We start from the raw sequence: 18,724 nt of genomic DNA on the forward strand, positions 1-18,724 counted from the left end.
GCTGGGCTTGGACCTTGTTCTCTGGACACCCTGGCAGATGCTGCCTCAGGCCAATGGTCCAAGACCAGCCCCTTGCAACCACCGTTCCCAGCACTGGGCTCTCGCCCCAGCTCACACAGATGGTTTCTTCCTTTGGATATGGACACTAAATGACTACATCAGGAGTCCATGTTTTCCTTGTCCATATGAGACTGCACCCGGTGTGGGTGTGGTGAGGTGAACCTGAATGAGCCCAAGTGCCATAAGCTGTTCCCTAAGGGAGCCAGCCATGAATTCCGGTGGGACAGAGAGAGTCTGAAGTTCACTTCCCATTGGAGGTACAGTCCCCTAGAATACCATCTGAATAAAGCAATCCTAGTCATCATAACTGTCATGTCAACTCCTTCTCTGCAGAATTTGCCTAAAATATATGTTTTCCCAAAGTATATATAAAGTTCTTGAATCACTTTTCCACACATGGTGGGCATTTCCTTTAGGATGCAATGGAGTTGCTAAAGGCTGCATGAGGAAACGTGAGTCTGGACATGTAGAAGACCTTCTGAAGCATGAGCTGGTTGGCAGGCAGAGTACCCGAGGGACTGTGAACGGCATGCACCTGGTGCTCCTGGGTGGGCTAGAAAGAGGCTTCCTGAGCACAACACCTCCTTGTGACCCTTGTGGATGCTGGCTGTGAGGTCACTTCTGTCCCAGCCCCTGTCTGGACAACAGCAGGGAGGCAGAGCCTCTGAGGTCACAAAGGCTTTCAGGAAGCTGCCCCCAACAGGGTGACTCCTTTGGGGAGGCCAGGGGAAATCTGGGTGAATAAAGGTGGGAGATTTGGGGGAGAGAAGAGGGAGTAGGCTAACAGAAAGGAAAGATCTGGAAGAGGTGAGAGGGGTTCAGGCAAGGCTGTGCTGCTGCAACACTTACTAGGAAAACATCCATGTCAAGCCCTGGCAATATTTTGAAGCAGTAACTGTAAGCCTTACCCCTACATCTAAATGCTGTCCCTCTTTCTGCAAGGAATCCACTACTCTTAACCCTAACCCCAAATCTCACTTGGCGTGGGTTAGCCAAGTCCCAAATCCATAAGGCCTTACCGTACACTCTTAGCTCAATTCTCACCCTATTCCTCAGCCTTTCATTCCTATCATTGAATTCCAGCCTTAACATGATTCCTCAACAGAGCCCTGAAGAAAATCTCAACAGATAACATCGTCTCCACACTAGACACAGACTAGAAGCCAACGCAGTAAACACAGGCCTCCCTCTAATACTCTGCCCAACCACTAACTCTGGAAGGCAAAATCTAATCCCTAAACCCTAACCTTGTTGCAGGAAGCACGGCCAAAAGCACGACAGACACCAGTAGAGTCAGATCATGCCCCGTTTTATTGCCCGAATAGCCTAACTTGTATAGTGAACTTAACAGGGGCGGACAGTGTTTCACACAAGATTATTGGTCAAAAGCACTCAGACAATGTCGTGGTTCCGCTCGAGTGGGCAGCCGAGCTCCACCACAGCCGCTCTCTCACTCCCCCTCCTCAAAGAGGAATGGGGAGAAAATATGTGAAAAGGGCTCAAGGATTGAGATAAGGACGAGAAAATCACGCAATAATTATTGTAACGGGCAAAACAGACTCGGCATAAGGAGATAGTAAGATTTATTGCCTACAACTAACAAGCGAGAGAAGTGAGAAAACAAAGGAAAAAAAAACAAAAGCACCTTCCCCCCCCCATCCACCCTTTTCCACCTCCTCCCCCCGAGCGGCGCAGGGGAACGGGGAATGGGGGTTATGGTCAGTCTACAGCACTTCTTCTCTGCCGCTCCTTCTCGGTCACTCTCGTCCCCTGTGCTGTGGGGTCCCACCCACGGGATGCAGTCCTTGATGAACTGATCCGGCGTGGGCTTCCCACAGGCAGCAGCTCTTCCAGAACTGCTCCAGATATGGGTCCGTACCACGGGGTCCATCCCTCAGGAGAAAACTGCTCCAACCTGGCTCCCCTACGGGCAGCAGCTCCTGCCAGATCACCTGCTCCTGCGTGGGCTCCTCTCCACGGGCTACAGGTCCGGCCCGGAATCTGCTCCGGCAGGGGCCTTCCACAGGCGGCAGCCTCCGTCGGTGCAGGGCCACCTGCTCCACCGTGGTCTCCTCCACGGGCTGCAGCGTGGAACCCTGCTCCACCGTGGTACTCCATGGGCTGCAGGGGGACATCCTGCTTCACCATGGTCCTCACCACAGGCCGCAGGGGACTTCTGCTCCGGCGCCTGGAGCACCTCTCCCCCTCCTTCTACACTGACCTTGGTGCAAGGCTGTTCTCCCACTCCCTTGACTCTCCCGGCTGCTGTGTGGCGCAGCGTTTTTTCCCTGTCTTAAATATGCTCTCACAGAGGCGCAAAACAACATCGCTTATTGGCTCGGATCTGGAAAACAATGGGGCCCTTCCCAAACATGGGGCAGCTTCTAGATCTTTCTCACAGAAACCACCCCTATGGCTCCCTGCTACCAAAACCTTGCCACGTAAACCCACTACAGACAAACACTACAAGAAAACAACCTCACCTGCAAGAAAACAACCCCCTTGTGATTAGCAGTCACATAGACCTTGTCCTTGAGGCCAGCTACTGGTAACAATATTTTCCTGAATTCCTCAATTGGGCGATGTGGGAACACTGTCATGGGAACTTCTCATAGTTGCCCTGGTAGCTTGGTTTGCTCAGCTACAGCAAGCCATGGGATTCTTGCTGTTTCAAAAATCCCTCAACATAACCTGAACACCTAATCCCCAAATTCTGCATTTCTGTGGTCTAGTCACCTAACTGAAGCAGTTTGGCCTCATGAAGCTGAGCAGGGCATGAAAGGTCCTGCAGTAATCACTTGGTCTTGGAGGATGCAGGTGAGGTGACATGGATGTGGTCAGGTCACAGGTCTCAAAGAGGAGATGGGTGAGGATGCTCTGCTGAGGTCAGCTGTGTCTCTGGGTCTCAGGAGGCAGAAGGAGGCCCATGGCTGTGCAGGTGGCACGTCCTTGATAAAGGTGGAATTACTTCTATGAACTAAAAGAGGAGGAGGCTAACGCAGTTTATCACTTCAATATAGGCCTTATGTGTTACATAGCCTTGTGCCAGCTCTTTGCCTCTGGCTAAATTGCACTTCAAGCCCTGAGGCAAATATGCAAATTGAAAGCTACCTTGAGAGTCAGGGCTGGAGAATGTTCTACTTGACTGGGGATAAAATAAAACTTAAATAACATCTTTGGATTTGGTTAAAAATGAGCTGGTTAAGCAGCACTGGCAGCTTTATCATAAGAAATGACAGTATTTGCTGTAAGTGGTGCCTAAAAAAGACATGAAACTACTTGATCTAATTGGAACCATTTCATAATATGTTCATTTTAAACATGAGCAGCAAATTCTATCAGTATGGCAAGAGAACTGTATCAAGAGAACTTTGTGATGCTTAGATGATGATTTCTACCATTTATTATTACAGCTGTGGCAAAGATAGTGGTAAACTTTTACAGTTTATTTCTCCCAGTAGAATAGACACATATGGTCACAATTACTTATATGGTTATCACCATACCATAAGAACCTTGTTTTAGTATCTTAAAATATCAATAATTTGGGCTGAAACATACTAGGTTGGTATACCTATATATACCTATAGCTGAAGTGTTTGGAAAGTTTCAATGCATCTTTTTACAAGAACGGAGGTAGAAAAACTGTTCTAAGGTTGGAACTGTTCTCTAACAAAATTAGTGTTTGGATCGAGCACTTGGAATTCATCAGCAAGTTTATCTAGTGTTAAGGATGGGGCTTTCAACACTTCCATTAGTTAGTTCAAATTTGATCAAATCACAGTTGCTGAAGATATTTCTGGAATGAACTGTTTGGGTCAGATGACTCAAACATTAATTTTTGTTTTCTCATGGTATATATTAATATAGAAATTAAAAATACAGAAAAAAAAATGTTTCTAATGCCATGGAATCTTGTGCAATCTTTATGACTTCTCTACGTCTTTCTTCCTGCCTTCTCTGTTTTTATTTTTATAGTTGCCTGAATATTTACCTGGGTGAGTTACGTTGCCACACTAGCATTAGCAAGATTTGATTATGTGCTTAAAAGTTGATTCAGATTTTGTATCAGTTCCATTTTTCAGTGATCAATACCCACTTGTTTTGAAATACTGTTGTTGATGTTTATGAAAAGACTTATTTATTGACAAATGGTACTCCACTGTGTCTAAGGACTTCCAGAATGCTTCAGCCTATGTGTCTTGAATAATGTTTTTATTTTAGACTATTAGAAAGCTCTAACACACATTATCATTCATTAATGGAAATAGCATCCAGGTGCATTATATTAAATAAATATTGTGTTTATTGTATTTATTTGAGTCACATATCAAAATTCTGGAACCTATAATGTTACAATGCACACATGTTACTTGATCTCCACCTACTGTATTTTACCACCAGCAGTTATTGCTATGAATACTGCACCAAACATTCGAAAGAGTTGCATGAACTCTATCATACAGGAAAATTATAGGTGGGTGTCAGAGCACATTCTCAAAGCTTGTTTGACTATTACTTGAATTCTACAGGCTGGAAATACTGCACTGAGCACTTTGGGGAGCTTTCCATACCAGAGCAGAGTTAGCGCATGCCCTGAACCAAGCTCCAGTATCTCTGCAGAGGCCCCTTCATCCTGGAATGTCCAAGGTGTGTTTCACCCAATGTGTCCTGTAGGGAAATGCACAGGTGTGCAGAGGTGGCCTGTGGTAGTGCAGTCCCTGTTGTTTTGGGATGTGTGTGGGTGTGTTTGGGTTTGGTACAAACACCTGGGCTGGTTTCTAACCTCCCACCTAAGCACAAGTGAGGAATAGCTCAACCCCTGCCAAAACCCTCCTTGTTTTATCTCATCGATGGAGGGCAGAGCCAAAAAAAAACTCAGAGCAGTTCTCCCAGGGCTTGCCTCTGCTAGCAGGCATTTATGTGCCTTGCCATTGTCAGCTCATGGGTCTGCTGCTGCTTGTCTGGGCTCTGTTTTTACTTTGCGGGTGGGAGGTTGTATTGAACTTACATGGAAAGAGTTTTGTAGCAGGGGGCAGCTGCAGGGCTGGTGTCTGTGAGGAGAGTCCAGAAGCTGCCCCTTCTTAGAGAAGAGCCACTTCCAGCTGGCTCCAAAAGGGACATGCTGCTGGCCAAACTCAGCCAATGAGTAATGCTGTTTGTACATCTGTGAGAGCTTTTTAAAGAAAGGGGTTGAAAATGACATGAGGGAATAGCTGGGAGAGAAGATTGAGAAACTGTGAGACAAAACAACCCTGAAGACACAAAGGTCAGTGAAGAAAGAGGGTGAGGTGGTGCTCCAGGTGCTGGAGAAGTTCTCCGTGAGACCTGTGGTGCACCATGTTGAAGCAGATCTCCACACTGCAGCTGATGGAGAACCCCATGTGGGAACAGGTGGATGTGGCCTGAAGGAGGCTGCAGCCCTTGGAGAGCCCCTGCAAGAGAAGACTCTGTGTCAGAACTGTGGAGAGGAGCCCAGCTCTAGACAGCCCCTCACGTTAGGGACTTTCTACTGAGGAGAAACTTATATCAGCCATTTGACAGATGCTGCATAGACAAGGACACAACTCAGGATGGCATCACCCTTCAAGAAGGAATTACCTTTGGGATTCCCTCAAAGGATAGAATTCCTGTCTGTGTCACAGTTGAATCACTGCACTGTGAATGCTGACCGAGGTCCCACCATGACAGATGCAACCTCATGCTTCCCCGCAGCCACCCCTCCAGTATTCCTGAACTACCATTGACAATGCAGACTCAAGCAAACAGAGACAAAAGGGAATGCAAGAATGCCAGTGCTGTACAAACTCAACAACAATGATACATGCTAGCAAGTAACTGGAACATGAGCTGAGAACCAGCTCATCATAAGCACCAGATTCATGCTTAGTTGGTTTGAAAGGACTGAGCACAGGGCATCACAAAAAGCATAATAGAAGGAGCTACATCTTCTCAGTGTGGACTCAGTAGCAGCAGCCCTGCAGAATGACAACCCATCTGTCTGCTCATGGCTTGGACAGGTGTACAGTTTGCTGGCTGAAGAACTGTCTGGATGGCCATGCTCAAAGAGTCTGAGTGAAGAGAGATCGATCCAGTTGGTGGATGGTCGTGGGTGGCATTCCCCAGGCCTCTGTACTGGGTCCAGCTTTGTTTACTATTTTGATGGATGATCTGAATGAGAAAATCAAGTATACCCTTAGTACATTTGCAGATGATAACAAGTTAGTTGGGACAGTTGATCTTCGTGAGGAAGGAAAGATTTTCAGAGGCATCTGGAAAGGCTAGATTGATAGACTGAGTCCAATCACATGACATTCAACAATGATTAAGTGCCAGCTTCTGCACTTGCATCATATCAATCCTATGCAGCATAGGCTTGGGGAAGAGTGGCTGGACAGATGCCAACAGAAAAGCACCTGGGGATGTTGGTCAACAGCCAGATGACCATGAGCACCCACCCCCTGTCATGGGCAGGGACTCTGACATCTTCCAATAGATCATTTGTGCTTATGAGGTCACTGTCAGCTGAAGATCTGATAGGCCACGAGCAGGCCCATGGCAGGTGAATGTTCCTGCGATGCCAGTGGTGCCTGAGTAGCTGACAGGCCAAGAGCTAGATGGCCTGTCAGATGGCCCAGCATCTAGCACATGGCCTGTGCTAGATGCTGGGAGGACCCTGGTGCCTGAGAAGCCAGTAGGCCAGGAATAAGCACATGGCTTGTGTAGGTCTGTGGGGAGGACATTGGTGATCAAGTAGCTGATAGGTCAGGGCAAGGCCCATGCATTGTACCTGTGAGACCACTGGTGCCTGAGGAGCTGGCAGACCAAGAATTGTGTAGGTGTTTGTGAGGTCATTGCTGTCTGAATACAGGCCAGGAACAGGCCCATGGCAAGTGAAGATGCTATGGCATCACCTGGAGCTGGGTTGAACCGAAATTTGAAATATCCTGCTCTGGAAATAATTGAAGATCAGTGAGTCCAACTTCAGCCTTCAGAATAAAAATAAATTATATGTATCTAAAAAACTATAAAATATTTATATCAAAAATATAAAAAATATATGTATATATTTATAAATATACATATATTAAACACTATATATATGATATGTATAAAAATTCATAACATAATATTTAATACAATATAATATATATTATTTAAATAAAATAAAAATAAAAACAAAAAATAGTTATATATTATATATTATTATATCATATAATATATAATATATAATTATATATATAATGTATTATATATAATATAATATATATAATATATATTTAATAACATAACACAACATAACAATAAATATAATGTATTATAATACAATATGATATGATATGGTATGATATGATATGGTATGATATGATATAATATATTAGTAAAATATATATTTTTATATGTATTTATTATATATATTTATTTATTTATAATTACATATATATACATATATATACATATATATGAAACTGTAAATCTGAGATTATTGTCCCAGCACTTCTTGGACTGTGCCAGGCTTGGAGCTGTGAGGAGGCTGGGAGGCACCGCAGGGCCATGCCTGGGCACGGGGCCAGGAGGAAACCACCGTCTTCCTGCCCGGGCGCCATGTCACGTGGGCTGCGGTTTGTGCACCTGCAGTGGCAGGCAGGCTCCAGCTCCCGACCCGCCGCGGGGAATAACGGCCCCTGGGTGACACGCTGAGAGCCAGGGAGACGCCTGAGGCTCTGGGCTGCAGCTCTGCTGCCAGGGCAGGCCCTGGACCAGCTCTGGCTGCTGCCGGGACCCCACAGGAGGCTCCCTGGGGAGGGACGGGACAGGCAGCACTCCCGGCATGGGGCTCTGGCCCTGCCCAAGGGCCTTTCCCAGCTGCTGCTGCCAGCACAGTGGGGGCTGTAGCAGGGGCAGGGGCTGGTCTCTTCACAGCCTGACACAGCCCCGCTGCAGGCACAGACCTGAGGATCCCATGGCGCAGGGACGGCTGGACAATCGCACCTTGGGCTCTTGGATGCTACAGCTTAGGAGATGCTCCGTGCTCCCACAGCAGGCTGCAAGGGGTGTCAGAGCCATCTGCCCCCACACCCAGCCCTACCCCACAATGATGTCCCACCGCAGTGACGTGAGAGCCGCAGCGGAGCCGTCCCTCATATATGGTCATGAAGAGCGCTGGAGAAGTTCATTGGAGAGCTGGGCTGCGTCGGAGTGGAGATAAGTGCCGATAATGTCTAAAAAGGTGCCTGCTGCTTCGATTGGCTCCTCCTGCAGCTGGGACAGCATCTGCACAGATATATTGCCCTCCCATCATCTTCATTGCCTTTTGGGTCCCCATGAACTCCAGCAGCAGGGCCGTGCTGTCAGGACAGGAGCCTCAGGATGGGGACAGAGGGACTCCTGTCCCCTTGGGTGCTGTGGCTGTTCCTCTGGGTGCAGCCTTGCAGAGGTAAGTGCCAGCTTCTCTGTTCCACAGCCTTGGGACAGTGGGCAGCAGTGGGGCCACTGAGATCTCTCTGGGAGTGGGGTTGTTTTCAGGCACCACTGAAATGAGTGGCAGAAGTTTCTCAGTCTCTCAGCTCTGTTCTTTAATCTGTGCCTGTCTGTGTGGGAGGGGATAATCCATTTTCAAATCTCCCATGTTTTTGGCAGCCCAAGCCTGACTTCATTTCTAGACACCTTGTCCTTGGGTACCTTTCTGGGACCCCTTTTTCCCCAGCACTGTGCCTCTGGATCTGGATGAGTTCCGGACAGTGAGAGCAGCCCTCAGTGAGCTCCAGGGCACAGCCAATGTCTGGGGTCCCCCAGAGGGGTTGTGTGCTGTTCCCTGCCCCTGGGATCTGGGGAAGCACTGACTCCGGGAGGGCAGGTTGTGTCCCATTAACAGAAGGGGACTGGGGCATCTGCACCGAGAGGTGCTCTTCTTGGGGGCCCTGGTCAAGCACAGGGACCAGTCTGACAGCAGGGATGGGGAAGGGATGTGAGCAGTTGGTATCCTTGTGGTCAACCCAGACAGTGGGTTTGGGAGGTGCCTGTGGCAGACAATGGGCAATGGAAGCTGCTCAGGGGCATGGGTCTGTTTGGGGGACACTGGGATGGGGAGGAGTGGGAGACCTGTGCAGGGCTGGGGGTTGTGTGTGGGTGGGCATTGGCAGGACAGGGGGCCAATGAGGTGGGAGGAGGTGGTGAGGGCTGTGGGGCAGCAAATGGCCCAAGAGGGCTAGAGCTGGGTACCCCCAGCCCAGCATAGCCCATGGGGAGAGGAGGAACCCCCCGCTGCCCCTGAGACAGCCTATGGGGACAGGAATCCCACCCTGGGAACTGGGAGTCTGCCTGGGGAGGGGGTCCTCACGGACACACAATGTGGGGCTCAAAACTCTCCTGACCCTTCCTGTGTTGGTGTTTGAAGGGGCTGCGGAGGTGAGGCTGGCGGATGGCGGCAGTCGCTGTGCTGGGAGAGTGGAGGTGAAACACTAGGGCCAGTGGGGGACCGTGTGTGATGACCGCTGGGACATGTCTGATGCTGCAGTGGTTTGTAGGCAGCTGGGCTGTGGGGGTGCTCTCAAAGCTTTTGAGAAGGCACACTTTGGGCCAGGATCTGGACACATTTGGATGGATGATGTTGAATGTCATGGCACCGAGTCTGCCCTGTCTGACTGCACTCACAGGGGATGGGGTCAAACAAACTGTAATCATTATGAGGATGCTGGAGTGACATGTTCAGGTAAGGACTGAATTTGGTCCCTTCCTCTGGGTCCAGGAATGTTGTAAAGGACCTGTAAAGGGCTGTTGTAAAGGATCTCAGGAAGCAACAAGTGGACACCAGAACATGGCTCTGTGTGTCAAGTTGCACTCTGAGCTGGGTCTGTCACTGCTGGTGTCCCTTGTCCCTGGAGAAAGCCCAGTGGGAGCACACTGAGCCTGGCCCTGAAGCTGGAGCAGCCAAGCCTGGGGAGGTGCCTGGGGCTGGGAGAGGAAAGCCCCCACCCTCCAGCTCTGCCAGCCACCAGTAGCCTCAGGGAAGGGCACACAATGGCCCAGGACTTATGGGTTGTACCCCCAGCAGACAAGAGAACCTCAGCCAAAGCAAGGAGGCTGTTAAAAGAGGGCAGGAGCACTGGGCTTGAACAGAGGAGCAGGGTGCCAAATGGCACCTTGTTCCTGTCCCAGGGTCACCCCATGAGAGCCAGTCCTAGGAGATACAGCCCCTCCAGGTAGTGCTGACCTGAGGCCCAGCCTCTCCTGCCTGCCCTGTGGCCCAGGGACTGTGCCAGCACCTCCTGGCTCTCCTTGGTGCCTGCCCTCACACCAGGAGCTCGTGTCAGCCCAGGGCTGCTCTCTGCCTGCTCTCCTGCCCTCTGTTCGAGTGGTGGCTGGGCACTTGCCTGTCCACACCACACTTTGTCCCTACCTGAGGACCCCCGTTTACCTGCTCCCCAGATGTGCCCCATGTAATAGAATCTTCCCAAGAGCCCCAGCATTCCCTGGGAACAGGCAGCTTCTCTGGCAACTCCAAGGGGTTCCTCAACCTCACCTGAGCCTGATGGGGCAGAGCCAGCTACAGCAGCCCCCAGTGCCTGGGCCCATTTCTCTGGGCCCACATGCTGCGGCTGCTGCAGTGATGGGTCTGGGGCCAAGCAGCCCAGGGGCTCCGGGCAGCAGCAGTTTGAGCGGTGCCTGCAGCTGGGGGCTGGGAGAGAGGGCAGACCATGGGTTCTGGGCTGGATTCTGAGAATCAGCAGGGGGTCCCGGACCTCTTTGTGCCATCAGCACCCACTGAGAGCTGCTGGGCTGGCCGTGGGGCTCTGCATGTGGCCACCTCAGGGATGAGGTGGGAGGTGGGCACGGAAGTGCCAGAGGGCTCTGGGAACTCACAGGTCTCCTTGGTTGCTCCAGGATTTGTCCGGCTGGTCGGAGGGGACAGCCCCTGCTCAGGAAGTCTGGAGGTCCACGACAGGGACCAGTGGAAAGCTGTCTGTCACTCCCACTTTGGTGCCAAAGCTGCCGAGGTGGTGTGCAGGGAGCTGCAGTGTGGCACAGCCCTGTCTGTCCATGGAGCAGCTCAGCTGGGAGAAGGGGCCGGTCCTGTCTGGGACAGAGAGCTGCAGTGTGTGGGGAATGAATCCGTCCTCTCCTTCTGCCCCACGGGGGCCCCCAAGGACAAGACCTGCACCCACAGCAATGGCACTCATGTCACCTGCACACGTAAGGACTTTGAGTGGGATGATGGCCATGGGGGCTGTGGTTGGAGCGGGAGAGCAGTGTGGGCACTAGGCTGTGCTGGGTGGGGGAGATGTGAGGAGAGGTGGTGGTCTGCAGCCCTAAAATTAGAGTGCTGCAGGAGGAGAAAGGCACGTTGTCTCTTTGGCCTCTCCTGCAGCTCCTGTGGGAGCAAGAGCACAAATGTGGCCTCTCTCACCATCCTTTGTCCCCAGAGTACACAGGGTTCAGGCTGGTGAACGGCAGCACAGTGTGTGAGGGCAGGGTGGAGGTGGAGGTGCTGGGAACGTGGGGGACCCTCTGTGCCTCCCTCTGGGACCTCTCGGACGCCCACGTTCTCTGTCGGCACCTCGGCTGTGGCTTTGCTGAGTCCATTCCTGGAGGAGGGCATTTTGGGAGAGGAACCGGCCCCGTCTGGAGAGACTCGTTCCACTGTGACGGGACTGAAGCCCACCTGGGGCAGTGCCCGGTGACTGCCCTGGGGGCCTCGCCGTGCTCCCAGGAGAACGCTGCTGCTGTCATTTGCTCAGGTGAGTGCTGGGCAGTGCTGCAAAGTCCATTTGCCCCTGGTGTGTGACATGGCCACACAAAGTTTTGCACCCCATTGCAGCACCAGGCTGAATTTCTGCTCTCATCAGGCCCGGCTCGCAACATGTCTGTACGGCTGGTGGGTGGAGGGAGCCGGTGCGACGGGCGCGTGGAGGTCTTCCAGCACGGGACGTGGGGCAGAGTCCTGGATGAGCAGTGGGACATGCAGGAGGCCAGCGTGGTGTGCCGGCAGCTGCAGTGCGGAGAGGCAGAGGCAGCCTACACCCCCGTGAGGGCCGAGCAAGGACCAGGACCTGTGGGGCTGCGTGGGGTGCACTGTGCAGGGCACGAGGCTAACCTGAGCCTCTGCAACACCTCCCTGCCTCAGAGCCACCCTGCAACAGGAATCATGGAGGACGTGGGGGTCGTGTGCCGGGGTGAGTGGTGCTGCACGTCCCCCAGGTGTGGGGCTGGGAGGGCAGCCAGCCCCTGAGCGTCGGGGTTCTCCCTGCTGCAGGGAGCCGGCGGGTCCGGTTGGTAGATGGGGCCGGGCGCTGTGCCGGGAGAGTGGAGATCTACTACCAGGGGCGCTGGGGCACCGTCTGCGACGACGCCTGGGACCTGGCCGACGCCGCCGTCGTTTGCCGCCAGCTGGGCTGCGGAGGGGCCCTGGAGGCAGCCGGCTCTGCTCGGTTTGGGGAGGGCTCCGGGCAGATCTGGCTGGATGGCGTCAACTGCTCCGGGGCCGAAGCTGCTCTCTGGGACTGCCCTGCCGAGGCCTGGGGGCAGCACGACTGCAGGCACAAGGAGGACGCGGGAGTCATCTGTTCAGGTCTGTGCTGGGAGTGGGGCTTTGAGCTGGGGCCAGTTAGGCTGGGTGAGGGCAGAACCAGGTAGGGCCAAGGCCATCAGTGGCTGACATCCAAGGATGTCCCTGGGGCCTCTCCTCCTTCCAGAGTTCATGGCCCTGAGGCTGGAGAACAGCGACGGCTGCTCTGGGCGCCTGCAGGTTTTCTACAACGGGACGTGGGGCAGCGTTTGCTCCAACTCCATGACCACCGAGACGGTGTCACTGGTGTGCAAGGAGCTGGGCTGCGGGAATGAAGGGGACCGGGAAATATTCTTAAACTCTGCCAAGATGTCTGGCACCGCGTGGCTGGATCACGTGGAGTGTGGGAAGAGAAACAGCTCCTTCTGGCAGTGTCCCTCTGCTTCTTGGCATCCGCAGTCGTGTACTGACCGCCGAGAAGAGGCCAACATCACCTGCAATGGTAAATCTGAGCCATCAAGGCACCAGGTCCTGTTGCCCACTGGGCATGGTGAAATGCAGAGAAGGAACCCAGAGAGGCTTTGACTTCCTGCTTTAGACCCTGTTGCTGCTGGTGGCACAAAGGTGACTTCAGCTCTCAGAGCCACCCATGTCCACCAGCAGCAAACAGCCGGGCTGCCAGCAGCTGCCTGGGGGATGCAGAGGCAACTGCAGGCAAGGTCTGAGAGGAGACCATGCAGGGCTTTCAGGAGTCCCCCCTCCTGGGACAGCCTCCTGCTGCTCTGTGAACCAGGGACCCTGTGGGGCCGAGCACTTGGTTCCCCCCTGCAGTGCCGTGTATGTCCCCTGAGTGAACAGGGTTCTGCTGCTGCCCTGACCCAGGCAGCATGGGGACGTGTGAGCAGAGGTCAGCTCTGCTCTCTTCTGCATGACCCCCAGAGCAGCCCTTTTCAGCCCAACTTCTCTTTCCTTTGGGACATGGACAGAAAGGCCACAGGTAGCTGCATGCCCCAACTCCACCAGCTGCACAGGTAGGGAGCTGCCCCTGCACGTGCCCCCCTTACCTGGCAGGGCTCCCCCAGTTGTCCTGGTGCCATGGGACATCGCTGCCTCCCCAGACAGGGAGAAGATCCGTACCGTGGGAGGCAAGGACGGCTGCTCGGGCAGAGTGGAGATCTGGCACCGCGGCACCTGGGGGACGCTGTGTGACAATGCCTGGGACATGCGGGACGCTGAGGTAGCATGCAGGCAGCTGGGCTGTGGCCCCGCGGTCTATGCCCTGGGCCAGGCTGCTGCTGGAGAGGGGACGGGCCCCATGTGGCTGATGGAGTGCAGGGGGACGGAGCTGTCTCTGCAGGACTGCTGGGCCCAGCCAGGGGACAGCAGTGCCTGCCGGCATAAGGCAGATGCGGCTGTGCATTGCTCAGGTGAGCAGTGGGGCTGGGAGACATGGCTGGGGGCTTGGCAAGGAGCTGTCTTGGGCATCTGCTCTTCTGGAGCCGCTGCTGGCCTGAGCAAGGGTGTTCCTGCAGGGTGGGGGGCTGGTGTTGGGTGGGGAGCAGCCTCAGTGGGGCTGGATGTGCCAGCACATCCCCTGGGCTGCCTGCACTGTCCTGTGAGCAGCCCAGAGCAGTGGTGCTGGACCCTGTCCTTGCCACCCTGCCCAGCCCCAAAGGAGGGACAATTCAGGTGGCAAATTTTGGGGTCATTTGCCAGGGAGGCTGCCTGGTGCCACAGCCCCAGCCTCTCAGCCCAGCTCCTCTGCTCCCCTGCAGCTGCACCCAGGACAGCAACACCCCCCTTGCAAGCAGGTAAGCTGTCCTTCCCCAGGGCTGGGGCTGTCCATGTCCACGCTGTGACCCACAGCCAGGGGAAGGGGCTCCTTGCTGGGCTGTGAGACTCCCAGAAAGCCGAAGCAGCTGGGAGAAGTCTGTGATGGACCCAGCAGGGTGGGAGCTGCCCCATCACCCAGCCCTATCCGCCCCCCCAACCCCTGCTGCCTTGTGTGGTCAGGAGTGGCATGTCCTGCCCCCAGCCTCTCCCTTGTCTGATGCTGCCCCTGCCATGTTTCTGCCCATGCAGATCCCCCACGGGGCCGTCCAACCACCAGCAGCGATAGAATCTCGGTGCCTGTCGTCATCTGCATCATCCTGGGGGCCCTCCTCTGCCTGCTCCTGGCCCTCCTGGCTGGGCAGGTGCGAAGCGCCAGGGCTCGGCGCAGAGGTGGGTCCTTCCCCAGTGGTCCTGGGGGGGAGATGCCTCCTGGCAGGGCTGGGCGTGCTGGGGGTGTTGGTGTTCTGGGGCACAGAAACAGAGCCGTGTGCTGCCTCCTGCCCCATGTGCTGCCCCACTGACTGACAGACCATGGGGCACCAACATCAAGGGGTGGAGAGAGTCCAGAGCCTGAGGCATCAGTTCTGGGGTGAGAAGAGAAATGTGAGAGCTGGGCTGGGTGAGAAGGGGAGGATGCACTGCTGGCAGTGCTCTAGGCAGCACTGGCAGGAGGAGCATGGGGCAGTGGAGTCCATCACCGTGGTGTCAGCCACCTCCCAACAGGACACGGGCTGTGCTATTGATGTGTGGGGCAGAGATGGAGCAGCTCCATGAGAAGGGGAAATGAGGGAATTGGTGCAGGGTCTGCACTCGGACATGACCCAGGGACCAAAGGGGCACAAGGGCTGTTTCCAAAGGGATGGTGCAAGGCTGACTCTGTCCCAGACCATCTCCATTTGGGATGCTGCCCTCCCTGGGGATGTGGCTGCAGTGCCAACACAACACAGTGGGGCTGTGCTGTGGGGACAGCCCTGTGCTGGCCTAGGGAATGGGGTGAGGGAGCCCAGTGGGGTCCTCTCTGCCCATCCCCAGATCAGCCCTGCCTCTGTCCCCAGGCTCTGGGAGAGCTGGGGAGCCCTTCCCTGAGGCCGTGTACGAGGAGATCGCTTACAGCCTGGCGTGGGAGAAGCAGCCGAGGTTCAGTCTCTCAGGTGGGTGCAGGTCCCTGTGGAGGCACATCTGTGGGGCCCTTTCTCCCTGCCCCAGACCAGGGCTGTGTCCTGCAGCTCCTGCCAATGGTCCCCAAAATCGCTGGGCTGTGGGGATTTTGGGAGAGCATCCAGGTGCTGAGCCCCAAAGAGGAGCTTCCTCCACACCGGCTCTGCCCATCCCAGAGGGGATAGCTCCTCTCTGCCTGGCCCTGAACCAAGGACTAAGTGAAGGGCTTTCCCAGGGCAGCTGTTGGAGTCCCTCTGAGAATTGTCTCTTTCCAAGGAACTGGTCTCCTCCCCATGCACCCCCAGCTCTGTGGGTGCCCATCCCCAGCAGTGCTGACCACCAGTCAGGGCAGCAGGGCTCATCCCACAGCACCCACTGCAGCTCTCTGCAGCCTCCTTTTCAGAGGGGTCCCTGACCCAGATGCAGCCCTACCCCAGGCACATGAGGAGGAGGATGGTCTGGGGCCACACCCAGGGATAAGAGGAGTGGGGGGTAGGAAGGGCTCCATGTCTCCTCTCTGAAGACAGACCAGACGGACAGCAGTGCCACCGAGTCTTATCATCAGAGCTGGAAGCATGAAGGCTCTGCTGTGACCCTGACACCAGCAGCATGTCAGCCCTGTGTCCCCACACACCCTCCCATCCTCTGCTCTGCAGGACATCTCTTCTCATTGCCACCACCTTCCCTCTCCTTTCAGATGTCCCTGTCCTGCCCGGAGGTTACCCAGCAGATGGCTATGATGATGCTGGGGAGGTTTCTGACCCTGGGGAGGATCCTGTCCCTGGGCAGGGGGACTGGGAAGTGCCCAGGACACCAGAGGAAGGAGAGAGGCGCAGGGATGCAGTCACAGGTGAGAGGGCAATGCAGCACTGCCACTTCCTAGATGCCAACCCCAGGCCTAGGAGAATCCATGGCATATTGAAAGCCTGACCATCCATGGAGAACCTGTCCTGGGACATTTTGTGGGGGCTGGAGAATGGGCTGAATGTCTCAGTCTGGTAAAGACGAGGAAGCTGATAAACAACTCTGAGGGGCACCCCACAGGCCCAACCACAACAGCCTGCCTTGATGCTTACAGGGGGAAGCCTGCGCTCCCGGAGAAGTGCTGGGGTCCCTGGAGCTGAGGGAGACACCTCGTCACCTTTCCTGGGGAGCACGGGCTATGACGATGTTGAAGAGGTGTCTCTGGCATGTCCCCATGAGGACACCCAGGAAGTGACACCAGAGCCCCGTGCACAAGAGTTCCAGAGCCCCAGGCCAGCAGAGCCCAGCCCTGCTGAACAGCTGGGTGCAGCCGGGAGGGAGGAGAGCTCAGTGCCACTGGGAGAGCCGTGAGTGCCAGGGAATTGTCTGGTCTCCCTTTTCCAGCAGTCAGCAGACACACATGGGTATTTGCCTTCTTGGTATTCCCCTGTTTTTATGCTGCATGTTGGTATTTGTTCATATTAAAACCCTCTGGGGGCTTTGCCCCAGATCCAGTCTTCCCTGACCATGTTTCTGGACATCTCCCTGAGGCTGATGGAGTGGAGAGGAGCTCAAAGATGCAATGGCTGGGAAGGGACACATCTTAGAGCCAGCAGGATCGGGGTCTGGCTTTGGGGCTGACAGAGCCCCTGGTCCCTGGACACTATTCCTACTGACAGAGACATTTCTGTCCTGCCAGCCACAGGCAGTTTCCAGACAAGTGGATCTCTGGGAAGTCCCATGAGACACTCCCTTGCAGTGCCCACCTTCTGCTGCCGTGGGCCCCCATGAAGCCCAAGGATGTCTTCCCAGCACCCACAGGCAGGGAAAGATCGGGTAAAAGAGCTGAACAGGGAGATGTCTTGGACCCTTGGGCAGGACTTGGCACCAGCTCCTGCTGGTGGGTCCCCACAGCCCTCCAGGTCTTCCCCAGCAGGCTCCTCTGCTGCAGGCTGGGAGGTGCTTTTGGTAGTGGGATGGTGGGCTGGAACACCTACTGGAGCATCTATTTAATCCCTTTGGGTCATCTCTCATGGCTGTGTATAGTCTTCTCTGGGTGAAGAACTGGCTGGAGGGCCATGCCCTGCGGGTTGTGGTTAATGGAGTTAAGTCCAGTTGGTGTCCCTTTACAAGTGGCATCGCCCAGGGGTTGGTACTGGGGCCTATCTTGTTTAATACCTTTATTAATGACCTAGATGATGGGATTGAGTGTACCCTCAGTAAGTTTGCAGACGATGGCCTGAGCAGCCATTCCTGCAGCCCCTGCCCGTGCTGCCCACAGCCCCCAGCTGGTGGTGCTGCTCTGCAGAGCAAGGGGGCTGTGGTGTGTGGAGCAGTGGGGGCACTCTGCAAGGCCGTGCTGGTCAGGCTGGGAAGGCAGAGCCAGCTGGTGGGGGGCACTGCCACTGACTGCCTCCCACACAAGTGGTTCCTTGGCCATGGATAGCCGGCACAGATAGCCGGCCTTCTTCAGAGTCAGAGACTCATGGAATATTCTGAGCTGGAAGGGACCCACAAGGATCATCGAATCCAACTCACTTCCAATGTCAGGATATGTTTTGGGGTGATTCACTGTATTCAGTCCATGAAATTTCATCTGAGGTATAACAACCAATTCAACAGAGAGCTTTCCCTATGCCTGCTGTGTTCCCTGGAGTTGCAGAGCTCTGCTTTTCCTGCTCCCACCCAGATTTAGCACCTCAGGGTGGCTCCACCTGGGACGTGCCCATGCTCTATGGGCTCCACGTGCTATTGACTCCCTGGCACACACTGTCCCTGCCGAGTGCTTGGGCTCTCCTGGCAGCTCCCTCTTTCCTCCTGAAAGAAGCCTGTCTGCCATTATCCCTCTCACCCACTGTGTACAGAGGCAGGTGAATTCACTGTCTCTGTGGTGCTATCCAAGAATAGAGAACAATCACAGGTGCAGCCTGGCAATGCTGCTGTGGCAGGATCCTTCTCCCCTCCACCTCTGCCATGTGTCCCTGAAGCTCCACCACAGGTCTACAAGGAAGGGTATCAGGCAAGTAAGTCAATGCATGGTCCTTTCTTTTATTGAAATACAAAGAAAGCCTGACCCACAATTTATACAAAGACTTGGAGTCATGTGAGACAGGTACATACAGTGTAGGAAGGTATGAACAATGGTATTTCTTTGTGGGAAACACTATGAGGAGTAAAGCAAAGTAAAAAAGAAAAAAATAGAAA

At 54.2% G+C, this 18,724-nt stretch overlaps 1 pseudogene across 1 annotated transcript; it reads left to right on the forward strand.

Moving 5' to 3' along the window:
• Positions 1 to 502: 502 nt before the first annotated feature.
• On the forward strand, positions 503 to 16,486 carry LOC309890547 (antigen WC1.1-like; annotated as a pseudogene). The gene is made up of 10 exons: positions 503 to 608; positions 9,458 to 9,772; positions 11,484 to 11,798; positions 11,907 to 12,233; positions 12,314 to 12,628; positions 12,753 to 13,067; positions 13,684 to 13,992; positions 14,648 to 14,788; positions 15,454 to 15,549; positions 16,254 to 16,486. The product of its transcript is annotated as an antigen WC1.1-like (transcript).
• Positions 16,487 to 18,724: the final 2,238 nt, after the last annotated feature.

Source organism: Aythya marila (assembly GCF_965140915.1).
Source record: "Aythya marila genome assembly, contig: HAP1_HAP1_SCAFFOLD_169, whole genome shotgun sequence".
NCBI classification, from domain to species: Eukaryota; Metazoa; Chordata; class Aves; order Anseriformes; family Anatidae; genus Aythya; species Aythya marila.